Source organism: Artibeus jamaicensis, unplaced genomic scaffold (assembly GCF_021234435.1).
Source record: "Artibeus jamaicensis isolate MK-2021 breed Jamaican fruit bat unplaced genomic scaffold, CSHL_Jam_final contig_477, whole genome shotgun sequence".
NCBI classification, from domain to species: Eukaryota; Metazoa; Chordata; class Mammalia; order Chiroptera; family Phyllostomidae; genus Artibeus; species Artibeus jamaicensis.
The window spans coordinates 9,430,334-9,444,771 of NW_026521854.1; the positions used below are offsets into that span (position 1 = coordinate 9,430,334).

General features: G+C 38.1%; 1 pseudogene; it reads right to left on the reverse strand.

Annotated features, from left to right (window-relative positions):
* Window positions 1–2,624: 2,624 nt before the first annotated feature.
* On the reverse strand, window positions 2,625–11,889 carry LOC128627854 (olfactory receptor 7A17-like; annotated as a pseudogene).
* Window positions 11,890–14,438: the final 2,549 nt, after the last annotated feature.

Here is a 14,438-nt window from a genome sequence, read left to right on the forward strand (position 1 = left end):
TATGTTTTCCTTAAGGACTTTAATGGTGTCACTACTTAGATTTAAGTCTTTTATGTACCTTGGGTTTATTTTTGTGTATGTTGTAAGTAGGTGATCAAGTTTAATTTTTTTCTTGTGTGTAGGTGTCTAGATCTCCCAACACTATTTGTTGAAGAAGCTATTTTTATTCCATTTTATGTTGCTGCCCCCTTTGTCAAATATTAATTGACCATAGAGAATAGGGTTTATTTCTGTGCTCTATTATGTTCTGTTGGTTTAGGTATCTGTTCTTAAGCCATTATCAGGCTGTTTTGATTACAGTGTGATGGGGACTCTGGCCCACCAAGTCCATGTGTTGTGGCAGTGATGAACAAATTCATATAGACTACAGAAGTCCCGTGGAGGAAAAGGGACAGCATGGTCACTCTTTGAAAAAGAGAAAAGGCCCTGACCCCTGCCTGGACAGGCTTTTATTGTTTTTCTGGGTACATTACACCAAGGATGGTCCTCATTTACTATGCACAGGTTTGCTGTAGGTGATTATCTTTTAGAGATAACAAAGGAAAGAATGTTGCTAATTACTTGAAAGAGAAGAATGTTTCAGATCAAGGAAAAAAGTGGTTGAACTGGTTACACTCCATACTTGGGAGGTTTAGCACAGATTTTAGGAAGTTACTTTAGAGATATGCAATAAACATTTCCTGTTTCAATTCGGGGTGAGGAAGTTTTAGCAAAAGCAAGTCTCATAGCAGCCTAGGTACAATACAGGTCTGATTCCCCATGAGAGAACCTACCTGTGGGCATGGGTCCTGTGTGCCAGACCTCACTCCCCACTGGCTTTTGCAAGTGGGAGCTGGGCTACATTTCCCACTGCCAGGCAGAATGGTCCCCCATAACAGTGGCCTTGTAATACAGTTTGATATCAGGTATTGTGATCCCTCCTACTTTGTTCTTCTTTCTCAAAATTGCTGCAGCTATTCAGGGTCATTTGTGATTCCATATAAATTTCTGAAATGTTTGTTCTATATCTGTGAAATATGTCATTGGCACTTTAATAGGGATTGCAGTGAATCTATAAATTCCTTTGGGTACTATGGACATTTTGATAACGTTAAATCTACCAATCCATGAACATGGTACATGCTTCCATTTGTTTGTGTCTTCCTTAATTTCTTTCTTCAGTGTTGTGTAGTTTTCTGAGTACAGGTCTTTTTATCTCCTTGGGAAAGTTTATTCCTTGGTACTTTATTTCTCTTGTTGCTATATCAAATGGGATTTTTTCCAGATTTCTGTTTCTGATATTTTATTTTTGGTGTACAAAAATCTTTTGATTTCTGGGTATTGACTTTGTATCCTGCTGTTTTGCCAAATTCACTTATTAGGTAAAGTTGTTTTTTGGTGGAGTCTATAGAGTTTTCTATGTATACTGTCATGAATTCTACAAACAATGACAGTTTTTATTCCTTTTTTCCAGTTTGTGTGCCTTTTATTTCTTTTTCTTGTCTGATCTCTGTGGCTAGGACTTTTAGTACTATGTTGAATAGAAGTGGTGAAAGTGGACAACCTTTTCCTGTTCCTGATATTTTTTGTAGTCACAGTGCCAGATGCATGGCACAGCTTCTGCACAAGCACTCATTATGTCCCCAGTGATAAGTTACCTTTACATTTTTTTAAGATTTTATTCATTTATTTTTAGAGGGGAAGAGAAGGAACGAGGGAGAGAAATATCAATGTATGGTTGCCTCTGATGTGTCCCTCACTGGGAACTGGCCTGCAACCTAGGCATGTGCCCTGACTGGGAATTGAATCATGATCGTCTGCTTCTGAGGCCTGCACTCAATCCACTGAGCTACACTAGCCAGGGCTCCTTTTTTTATTTTTTATTTAATTTATTCATTGTGTTTTGGAACTTGAAAGATATGCATTTTTATTTTTAAGTAGAAGCAATTTGAATAAGATCAAAGGAATAAGTTATATAACAGATATATATCCATGGATCAAAATTCATTTGGAATTACACACGGGAATATACATAAAATTTTTGTAAATTTTATACAAGAATTAATATATTATAAAATTCTCTTCTAGAAAACCCTTTACTATTCTAGCTACAAAAAAGAAGAAATTACTTAAAATAATATATAGGATGTGGCACTAATAAAACTCCTTTTTTATTACAAAGTCATAAACATGTAATTCTGTAACATAACAGTATCACACAGCATATGACATTTTAGGTGAAATGTTTAAATTGCTGTTCATCTCATGTAAGGCACTCATGTTCTGTACCAAGCACACTCAAGCAAACCTTACTTCTGCTGGCTCTGTATGTTCTTTGAGAAGAAATTATTCTAAAGACATCAATGTTGCCACAGAAGTAAAGAAACACTTCTAAGAATATCTGATCAAGATTGGAAAAAACTTTTTGATCTCGGAAAATGGACAAAGGGAAAAAACTGTGTATATATAGGCAAAGTAGGAAGCTTAAGAAAATGGTGGATTAAGCTGTATAGAGAGGTTTAAACAAAAATGGAAATTCTGGAACAGAAATTAAATGAGCAAGTTCAAAACCTGAAATCTGATTAAATTATCACAAGTTCTGGTTTTGAATCTTAGGGCAAAAGGGCAAGGATAGTTTTTAAGCCTTAAGTTTTTGTTCCTTGTATAACTGCCACCACAAAGAACCTTTTGAGAGCTCTCTTTATGTCCTTGTTCCTGAGACTATAGATGAAGGGGTTCAGCATGGGTGTGACCACAGTGTACATCACTGAGGCTGTTGCACTTGTCTGTGAGTTATGGGTACCAGCAGAGCTGAGATACCATAGGACTGTACCACAAAATAAAGAGACAACTGAGAGGTGAGATGCACAGGTGGAAAATGCTTTATACTTCCCCTGAGCTGATGGGATTGCACATATGGGGGACACAATCTTAGAGTAAGAGTAAAGGATCCCAGCCAGAGGACCACCACCTAGTAGGACAGTTACAAAATAAATCACATTATTAAGAAATGTGTCAGAACAAGCAAGCTGAGCCATCTGATTGAGTTCACAGAAAAAGTGGGGGATTTCCAAGTCTGGAAAGAAGGACAGCTTCAACACCATCAAGCATTGTATCAGAGAATTCAGAACACTCAAGATCCAGGACACCAGAACTAGTAGTAAATGAGTAGATTTAAAAATGTCATACATTTACACAATAAAATACTACGAAACAGAGAGAAAGAAGGAGCTCCTACCCTTTGCAACAGTATGGATGGAACTAGAGAGCATTATGGTAAGTGAAATAAGCCTGGAGGTGAGGTAAAAATACCATATAATCTCACATTTAACTGGAACATAATCCACAAAAGAAAAAATCAAACAAAATATAACCAAAGATTTAGAAATTAAAAATAATTTGACAGTAACTGGAGGGGAGGACGGAGGGCATAAGGAGGGGAAGGGTTTTCAGGAACTACTACCATAAAGGACACATGGACAAAACAAAAAGGAGGATGGAAGCAAAGGAAAGAGGTGGATTTGGCAGGTGTAGGTGGGGAGTGATTGGGGGGAAATGCAGACAACTGTAATTGAACAACAATAAAATAATTATTTTTATTATTATTATTATTATTATTTAATTATTGTTCAAATACAGTTTTCTGTCTTTTACTCCCATCCCAGCCCACCCCCCCCAGTGCTCCCCACCTACCTTCCATTTCCACCCACCTCAGTTTTTGTCCAGGTATTCTATATACTTGTTCCTGTAAATCCTTCACTTTTCCCCCTTAAATTTCCTCCCCTCTCCCCTCTGGTCCCTGTCAGCCTATTCTCTATTTCAATGTCTTTGGTTATATTTTGCTTGCTTATTTGTTTTGTTCTTTAGGTTCCTGTTAAAGGTAAGATCATATGGTATTTGTCTTTCACTGCCTGGCTTATTTCACTCAGCATAATGCTTTCCAGTTCCATCCATGCTGTTACAAAGGGTAGGAGCTCCTTCTTTCTTTCTGCTGCATAGAATTCTATTGTGTAAATGTACCATAGTTTTTAGATTCATTCATTTGCTGATGGGCACCTAGGTTTCTTCCAACACTTGGCTATTATAAATTGTGCTGCTATGAACATTGGGTGCATAGGTCATTTTGGATTGGTGTTTCAGGGTCCACAGGGTATAATCCTAGCAGTGGAATTGCTGGGTTAAAAGGCAGATTCATTTCTAGTTTTGTTAGAAAATTTTATACTGTTTTCCATAATGGCTGTACCAGTCTGAAATCCAACCAACAGTGAACTAGGGTCCTCCTTTCTCCACAACCTCTCTAACACTTGTTGCTTGTTGCTTTGTTTATGATGGTCATTCTGACCAGTGTAAAATGGTAATCATTGTGGTTTTAATTTGCATCTCTCTGATAACTAGAGATATTGATCATCTTTTCATGTGTCTCTGGATCCTCTCTATGTCCTTTTTGTAGAATTGTCTGTTCAAGTCCTTTGCCTACTTTTTAATTGGGTTGCTTGTCTTCTTAGAGTGGAGTAGTGTACGTTTTTTGTATGTAAAATAATTATTTTTTAAAAAGAAAATGGAGTAGCCAAAGAACTTATACACATGACTCATGGACATGAACAATGGTGGGGGGATTGTCTGAAGTAGTAGAGGGTGCTGGGTGGAGTTGGGAGAGGGGGAAAAAATCAGGGCAAGTGTAACAACATAATCAATATGATATAATTTTTTTAAAAAAGGAAATACATTTCCCCTGGAGCATCCAGAAGGATTCCAGTCTTGCAGACATCTGAATTTTAGCCCAAAGAGAACAATTTCAGAACTGACCTTCTAGAATCATAAGATAGATATTCATTTGTTTTATGCCAGCAATGTAGCAATTTCTTAGAGCAAGAATAAAATTTTATTACAGGTGTTTATCCAATAAATTATTTTTTGTAGGAACTGATGGGTGTCAAGTGTGAGGGTGCTGAGGACTTGGTGAAAAAGGTGAAGGGATTAAGAAGTACACACTGGCATTTACAAAAGAGTCATGGGGATGTAAAGTACAGCATAGGCCATATAGTCAATTAATACAAATATGTGGGTACTAGACTTACTGGGGGATCACTCTATAAGTTACATAAATGTCTAACCCCTATAATGATGAATGTCAGCTGTAACTCAAAAAATTTTTAAGTTATTTTTATTTTTTTTATTTTTTATTATTTTTTATTTTTCCACAGCTCCAAGACTGGATGAATTTATTTTTTATTTTTTTTAATTTATTTTTTTAAATTGATTATGCTGTTACAGTTGTTCTATTCCCCTCTTCATTCCCCTCCACCCTGCCCCCCCATCCCCACCATTACCCCCCTTTAGTTTATGTCCATGTGTCTCAAGTCCTTTAGGTTCTATATTTCCCATGCTATTCTTGCCCCCCCTTCTATTTTCTATCTACTGTCTATGCTACTTATTTTCTGTACCTTCTCCCCCCATCTCCTCCTCCCACTCCCCTGTTGCTAACCCTCCTTCAGATCTTCATTTCTATGTTTCCGCTTCTGATCTAGCTGTTCTTTTAGTTTGCTTTCGTTTTAGGTGTGGTTGTTAATAACTGTGAGTTTGTTGTCCTTTCACTGTTCATGTTTCTTTAACTTCTTTTTCTTAGATAAGTCCCTTTAACATTTCATATAATAAGGGCTTGGTGATGATGAACTCCTTGAATTTGATCTTATCTGAGAAGCACCTTATCTGTCCTTCCATTCTAAATGAAAGTTTTGCTGGATAGAGCAATCTTGGTTGTAGGTCTTTAGATTTCATGACTTGGAATATTTCTTTCCAGCCCCTTCTTGCCTGTAAGGTCTCTTTTGAGAAATCTGCTGACAGTCTGATGGGGACTCCTTTGTAGGTGATTGTCCCCTTAGCTCTTGCTGCTTCTAGGATTGTCTCCTTCATTTTAATTTTGGCTAATGTAATTATGATATGCCTTGGTGTGTTTCTTCTTGAGTCCAACTTTTTTGGTACTCTCTGAGCTTCTTGGATTTCTTGGAAGTCTATTTCCTTTGCCAGATTGGGGAAATTTTCTTTTATTATTTGTTCAAATAAGTTTTCCACTAGTGGCTGTGTCTTTCCCCCTTCTGGTATCCCTATAATTCGGATATTGGAGCATTTAAAGATGTCCTGGAGGTTCCTAAGTCTCTCCTCATTTCTTTGAATTCTTGCTCCTTGACTCTTTTCTGTTTGGCCATTATTTGCTTTCTTCTGGTCCACTCCATTGATTTGAGTCCCAGTTTCCTTTTCATCGCTATGGGTTTCCTGTGGAATTCCATTAATTTCCATTAGTTTCGCCCTCATATGTTTGTCTAATTTGTGGCTATAATCAACCAGATCTGTGAGGAAGCTGATGACCAGTGTTTTAAACTGTGCATCTGAGAGTTTTTGCTATTTCTTCGTCGCTTAGATTTATCTCTGGGGCTTTGAGGTCTTCCTGCGACATTTTTGGTCTGTTCTGGCCCTTTAAATGTGAGAAGCGGCGCCTTGGACTCCCAGGTCGCTGGGTTGTGACGCTGTATGTGGGGGCGTGGTCAGAGCGGGGAAATGGCGGCGCCCTCTATGCCATTTGCCGTGGGGACGCCGGGCCCCGGTCCAACCGCCCACTCCCTCGCCTGTCCGCTCGCCCGCAAATAGGGGACCGCAGTCAACACGCAGCACCGCCTCCCCACTGTCTCCTCTGCAGTCGCTCACCCGGTGGGTTGCTCGGTCGCTCACTTGGTCCAATCCTGCGTTTGGAACCTGTGCGTCTGGATTCGCGCATCTGGATTCCGCGCCCGGGTCCGACCCAGTCCACCTGTGCAACCCCTCACGAGACGCCGTTTTCGCCCCTTACTGGTCAGGCTGAAGAATTTGTTGTTAATGGACTTCCAAAAAGTTCAATTTTCCGTGTTCTGGTTGTGTTTTCTGATGCTAATATTTAGTTGTCCCTAAACTTGGTTGTGTGAGAAGGCACGGCACATCCACCTATACCTCCATCTTGGCGGAAGTCCTTAAGTTATTTTTAAAAATGAAAAAATTGGTGGCAGAATTGTTTCACTATGGTATAGTGCCTGGTGGGTAATAGAAATATCAGGGGGACCACTTTGTGAAGTATGTGATTACCTAACCACTATACTGTACAGTTGAAAATAATTTGGTTTAGGTGGTGGTCATGCCCTGCGATATGCAGATGATGTACTATAGAATTGTACACTTGAAATCTATATAATTTTAGTAACCAATAACTTAAATGAAAAAAAATTTAATATTGAATGTCAATTGTAATTGAAAAATAAAATAAAACAAAAATAGAAAAATTGTTTGCAAGAACTAATTTTGAGTTGGTCTTTTTAAAATTTTATTTTATTTTAATTGTTGTTCAAGTACAGTTTTCTGCTTTTTATTGCCTTCCCAGCCCACTGCCCCAGATCATCCCACCTCCATCCCATTTCCACCCCTCTTAGTTCTTGTTTATGTGTCCTTTATACTTGTTCCTGCAAACTCTTCCCCTTTTCCCCTGAAATTTCCTCCCCTTCCCCTCAGGTCACTGTCAGCCTGTTTTCAATTTCAGTTTCTTTGGTTATATTTTGCTTATTTCTTTGTTTTGTTGATTAGGATCCTGTTAAAGGTCAGACTGTATGGTATTTGTCTTTTACTGCCTGGCTTATTTTGCTAAGCTGCTCATTTCTTAAATTTATTTTTCAGTTACACTTGATATGCAGTATTATATTAGTTTCAGGTATACACAATGATTAGACATTTATTTTTAATATATAATCTTTATTATATTTTTCATTATCATTGAGTCCCCTTGTACCTCCTTACCTCCCCACAATCACCATCCATATCCATGAATCCTTTTTCTTTATTCCTGAATCTCTCTACCATCTAACCTCTCCCCAATAGTTGTCCTTTGTTCTCCATCTATAAGTCTGTGATAGTTTTGCTTGTTAGTTCAGTTTGTTTGTTAGGTTCCAAATATGAGTGAAATCATATGGCATTTATATTTATCTGACTGCTTATTTTACTTAGCATAATAGACCTTTAATTAACATAAAGTGATCAATCTGACAAATCCAGTACTATCTAACATCAGATACAGTCATTAAAATGTTATTGGGTATATTTCTGATGCTGTACTTTGCATTCCCATTACTATTAAGCCTCTCAATCCATTCAGTGAGCATTACTTACGTGCAGCCATTTCGCTGTAAATCCCACCTTCAAATAGAAGGTGAAAATTAGAGTCCATATGGAGATATTCTGCCCACTAGGTGGTACAGAAAATTCCCCATTGCATAAGTGTAAATGTGCAATTTACACCTTGAAGCATTTGAGGATCTAAGGTAGAAAAAATAATTTCTTATTAAAATAATAGTCCTTCTTTAAATCTTTGTGTCAAAATTTCTCCATTCTTTCCATTTTGTGCTCACTCAAACATTCATTCTTTTTATTTTTATTCTCTCCATCTTTCTCTCAAAATTTCTTTAGCACAATAAATATAAATATATGTGATTCTGTTTGCATGTACATATATGTGTGTGAATGTGCTTATTTGAGAGACAAGTGAACACAATTGTACACACATACAGTCTTAAACTTGAACATTGTCTTTGAACTGAACAGAGTATTTCAATACATTTCATTTACTCTGCAAAATATTTATCTGTAATTAGAATTTATTATCTCATATTACCATCAGAAATGAAGAAGCCAGTTCAGGGCAATTACATTTTTAACAATAACATAACAAAGGAGTTGAACCTTGTACACCTTTGCAAAGTATATACAAATGGGGTCATGTAGTATAAATTCTTAATTTTTGTATGGCTCACTTACATGAGCCATCTAAGTGGATTCAGCATGTTGTATGTGCTGTACATTTTATGTAAATGTGCTTCATAAATTAGTTAGGAATTAAACTTTCTAGTAGAGCATGGCTCAGGGTCACATCTAGAGCACAGGTAGCCAAGTCACTTCCAGAAGTGCTGGGAGAATCTCTTCTAACCAAGAAGAAAGTAAATGTTATATATCAATATAGGAATTAAGATAAAGCAATTATCATTTAATAAATCCATTTCCCCATAAACTAATGACTCACTTGCATGTACAAAGGGAATAAACTGACATGATTTGGTTCAGCAGAGAAGAACTCTACAGCCACACACAGCATCATGAATGAATCTTAGGGACACAATAGAGAGACTGACAGCTGACTACAAACTGTGAGGAGACAGTCAGAACTCAGATCAACTTCCAATCATGTAATCCCACTGGCAATAAATGCATCATATTAAACCATTTGCTTCTAGGATCACTTGGTATGTAGTGACAGCCCACTGACAACAATAACAAAAGTGTACAGAAGGGAAAAATTTATTGTAATCTGTTGGTTGTTATTCTAGACTTTTGTTTTGATATTTAAAGATAGCATTCATGATTATTCTGATATAGAAGTTTATTACAAATAATTGCATTAAAGAGGAAGTCCATTTAATGGTCATTGTAGGTAAGCAGAAGGGGTCAAAAGAACATGTGTGTTTGTGCAACACTTACAACTCTGAGTCACAAAACTGGACAGGAATTCAACCTCTCTGGTGAGTCATTGTTTGGCCATTTATGTGCATATATGACATATCTATAGATCACACATATAATATATATACTGCATGAAATTGATGTAGTTTTTTTCCCTACCTCTCCAGTAGTTACACAATATTTACAGTAGGAGGAAATGCTTCATTTAGAACAATAGGGAGAATCATATTTTTAGGCAGCAATGAAAGTTTTAAAGTGGAGGCAGGAAGACAATTTGATAGAAAACATAATTACACCAAGCAATGATTCCCTCCAAGCATAAATTCTTTTACACACAGACACAGATCGTATGTACATACATCGATAAGTAATCATACACCATAAAAATAGTTTACCTAGTAATAAATGTATGACTTAAAATTTTGCTTTTTCATACTTAAGGTTTGTGTTTGACTCTCAGGACATATTATGTTAAACTAAGTATTGAAGTTTGTGTTTCCACATCAACTAGAATTGGAGATATGATTTATTGGTCAGTTTTGCCTGTGACTATGCTATAAATGTGGACACCAAGCTCAATAAGAATCAGGATCCTAATAGGGGAAGACAACTCAATGACCTGTTATAAAACACACTATATGTTGAAATCTACATTTTGAATAAGAGTAATTACAGTACCGAGATATGAAGAAATGATGTACAAGATGTGGTAAACTGTGCTCTTCTATTTTCCTCTTCTTTGAAATGATGTAAATAGTTTTGGTTACCAAGTGCAGTATAATTCCATAGGAGTAGTGCATCTCAAGGTGTTTCTTTTAGTGAAACAAAAGAAAAATTACTCAGCATACTATATTTCATTTCAAAAGAAATTGTTCTTAACAAATCCATCAGGTAAATGGCAATATCCAAATGTTTCATCCAAGGTTGGAAATCAATTTGGGAGAGGAGAAAAATGACAAAGAGAAGCTGTTGGAGGTCGCAGTATTGAAGAGTTATAAAAGTAATTCATTTAAATTGTATAGAGAGGTTGAAATCATAGAAACAGAAACTCAAGGAAATAAACAGAGAATAATTTCTACTTCCATATCCTGATTGAAGAGTCACAATTTTAATTTTTATGGAATGAAATAATATAATACACTGAGAAGCCAAGTGAGATTTTCCCACATCATTAATACCACTTAGTATTATTCTATCTATAGAACAAAAACTAATTACTTACAATGATATATCATTTGAGAAGAAATTATTCTTAAGATATTAATGTTGTCACAGAAGAAAAAAATCCAAATATTCCTATTCAAGGATAGAAAGTTCCTTGAGAAAGAAAAAGGACAAAGGGAATAACCACCTAGACAACAGGCAAGGTAGAAAGCTTCATAAAATGGTGACATAATCTGTATAGAGAAGTTAAAATGAAGAAATAAAATTCCAGGACAGAAACGAAAAGAGCAAGTTCAAAATCCATGATCTGATTAAAAAAACATAATTTCAGTTTTGAGTCTTGGGGCCAACAAAGTAAGGTCACTTTTTCAGACTCAGTGTGATTATCTCTTTTGTACCTGACATACCAAAGAATCTTTTGAGAGCTCTCTTTATGTCTCTGTTCCTGAGATTATAGATGAAAGGTTTCAGGATGGATGTGACCACAGTGTACATCACTGAGGCTGTTGCACTTGACTGTGAGCTGTGGTTACAAGTGGAGCTGAGATACACTCCTATCACTGTACCATAAATAAGGAGAAAACTGAAAGGTGAGATGCACAAGTGAAAAATGCTTTATATTTCCCGTGAGCTGATGGGATTGCCCATATGGAGGACATAATCTTAGAGTATGAATAAAGGATCCAAACCAGAGGAACATCACCCAGTAGCACAGTTACAAAATACATCATTGTGTCATTCAAAAAGGTGTCAGAACAGGCAAGTGGGACTACCTGTTTGCAGTCACAGAAAAAAAGGGAGATTTCCAAATCTGAAGAGAAGGACAGATGCAAAACCATCAAGCATTGTAGCAAGGAATCCAGGGCACTCAAGATCCAGGACACCAGAACCAGAAGCCCACAGAGCCAGGGGTTCATGATGACTGTGTACTACAGGGGGTAACAGATGTCCACAAAGCAGTCATAGGCCATCACAGTCAGGAGGAATATGTTTAACCCCACAAAGAATATGAAAAAATACATCTGGGTGATGCAGGCTGCATGGGTGATTGCTCTGTGTCTGGATGTTCACCAGCATTTTGGGGATGATGGTGGAAGTGAAACAGATGTCTACCAAGGACAGGTTGGACAGGAAGAAGTACATGGGAGTGTGGAGGTGGGAGTCTGAGCTGACAGCCAGGATGATGAGCAGGTTTCCCAACACTGTGATCAGGTACATGGAGAGGAACAGCCCAAATAGGAGGGGCTGCAGTTCTGGTGCCTCTGATAGTCCCAGGAGAAGAAACTCTGACACTCTTGTAAGGTTCCCTGCTGCCATGAGGTGGAGCTGACTTTCAAGAAGGTGAAAGAGAACAGGAGTAACTTTCATATAAGCCAGTATTACTTGCATAGTTTTGATGCTACCATTTATATTTTGCAATTAAGAAATACATTTCATATTTTGGGATAGATCTGTTCTGTTTTAGGAATTTTCTGTGTCACTCAGAGTAGGAATTTTTGTTCCAACCTGCTTTCCACCCTTCCCAAGATGTCAGTCATACTAGAGTCTTAATGAGAAATATATCATGTACTTTGGAAATATAAGTTGAGTGCTGAATGTGTTTTCCACACTGTCCAGGCTATGAGTAGAAGGTGCTGAAGAACACAAGTCCCTACAAGTAAATACTGGCAGAGAATATGAAACCAGAAAAACCAGTGTTCACGCTGCCTGTCACACACCAAACCCAATAAGCAGAGATGGGGATTGAATCTTTATTGGTGCTTTATTCAGATGACCAGCAATCTGAGAAGACAGTGGTTCATACCCTAATGGACCATCTTATATTTTCTTTCCACATTAGCCTTTTTACAACAGAAAAAAAAGTGCAGTGAGAGGTTCTGAAATTCAGGGAAAATTAGGTTAAAAAATGGCAGTATTCTAGCCCTGGGCAGTTAGCTGTCTCTGAGCAGACAGGCAGGTGTCTGTCTCTCCCTGGAACACAATGGCTCAGATGTTTCCAGCTGTGCCCCCAGAGGCCCGCTGTCTCTCCAGGGAATGGTGGACCTTACCTGCAGTTTCTGAAACAATTGCTTTAACATATGCATTACCTACTAGGCTTATTCACTATTTATCATAAATTAAAATTTTGCAACTCTTGAGTTGCCTGTCAAAAATAGAAACAAAAGAAACATTCAACATTACAGTTAGTGACAAATTGTGTACAGAAAATGAAAGCAGGTCTAAAGGAGAAAGTGACAAGGCCATTCTATTTCTCATGGGTTTTTAGGCAAGACCTGTCAAGAAGGTGACATTTGAGCACAGGACTCAAGGGAGAAAAAGATGGAGATCAAGCTTCTGTGGGCAAGTGTGTGTCCAGCAGAGAGAATGGCCAGAAGCAAGGCCTTAGGGAGAAGCTGCAGGGGTTTAGTGATTTGCTCAAAGTTAATATCAGAGCATGATGGGCCATGATAATAACCTTTTAAGATTGCTTCTAGTCAGTTGGCCTCAACCATAAATTATTTTGCCCCCAGCAATACCTGAAGGGATACCGCTAAAAACGTACAATTCACAAACACACACAGAATGCACCCTGATTATTATCCCTCCCCAAATGTCAATGTTAAAATGTGACAAAACCTTTACACCAGCCTTTTCCAGTTTCAAATTCATAGGAGGTCTTCAGGATTCTAGTGCAAATGTAGAATGATTCAGCAGGTCCTTCAGGCTCAGAGGAGCTATGTTTCTGACAAGCACTCAGGTGGTGTTGACCCTGCAGGTCCTGGTCTGTGGACCACTCTCTGGGAAGAAAGACTATGGTTCTGTGTTAGACTCCGTTGCAGTTGTTTTACTTCCTGTGATCGAACACTGTCTCTGCACGGGGTTGTGAAGAAAGAGTGTGTTCACTCTTTCCAGAGGCTATGATTAAATCTGTTTCCTTAATATAAGGATGCTTGAGTGGCACCAAATAATACACTTATGAAAAACAACTTGTAGCAGACAGGAAAACTTCTATAAGATGTTCACCCTTTATTCCAGTACCCTGGAATAAAATTTTGTTTTCATAACAAGGGGAGGATGAGGGTAGCAGATGGAACAGGGCTGTTAATCAGCTGACTTGAAGGTAGAAGATGTGCAGGATCATCTGGGAGACTAAGGTCAGCATAGTGCTCCCCTAGATGCAGAGAGGGAGACCAGGAAAAGATAGCCAGCCAGAAAACTGCTGGCTTTGACAAAGGAGGGAGGACCTTGAGCCAAGGAATGCAGGTGGTCAGAACACAAACTGGAATTAAGGAGAAGACAGGTTCTCCCATGAGCCTCCAGGAGGGACCCAGCCCTGCAGACACCTTGAAATTAGCCAGTGAGACTCAAGCCAAGCTCTGATACCGAGAATTGTATGCAAATATGTGTGCTTATTACAGAAACAAATCCGTGGAAGGGTGGGGAGACTTATATGCTATTACCAAATGGACCCCTCTTCTCCCAGAGTCCCCCTGTTTTAGATTCACCTTGTCTACCACCAGACAATTATAGCTCTCAATGCCAGAGACTAGTGAAAATGAAATGAATTATTTATTCAAAAGTTATACAAAGATAAGAGTAATCTCTTAATGTCTTCATCGAAATCCCAAACTTCCTTAGAATACCCACAAACACACACAGTCCTTCCTTCCCCCTCTGCCCAGTCCGGGGTACTGTATCTCAGGAAAAAAAAAATTAGAAGTCCTCGACACAGGTAGCCCTTGGATTCCCAGCAACCCACACTTTCCTGGCCAGCCTCCTGCGGTTCC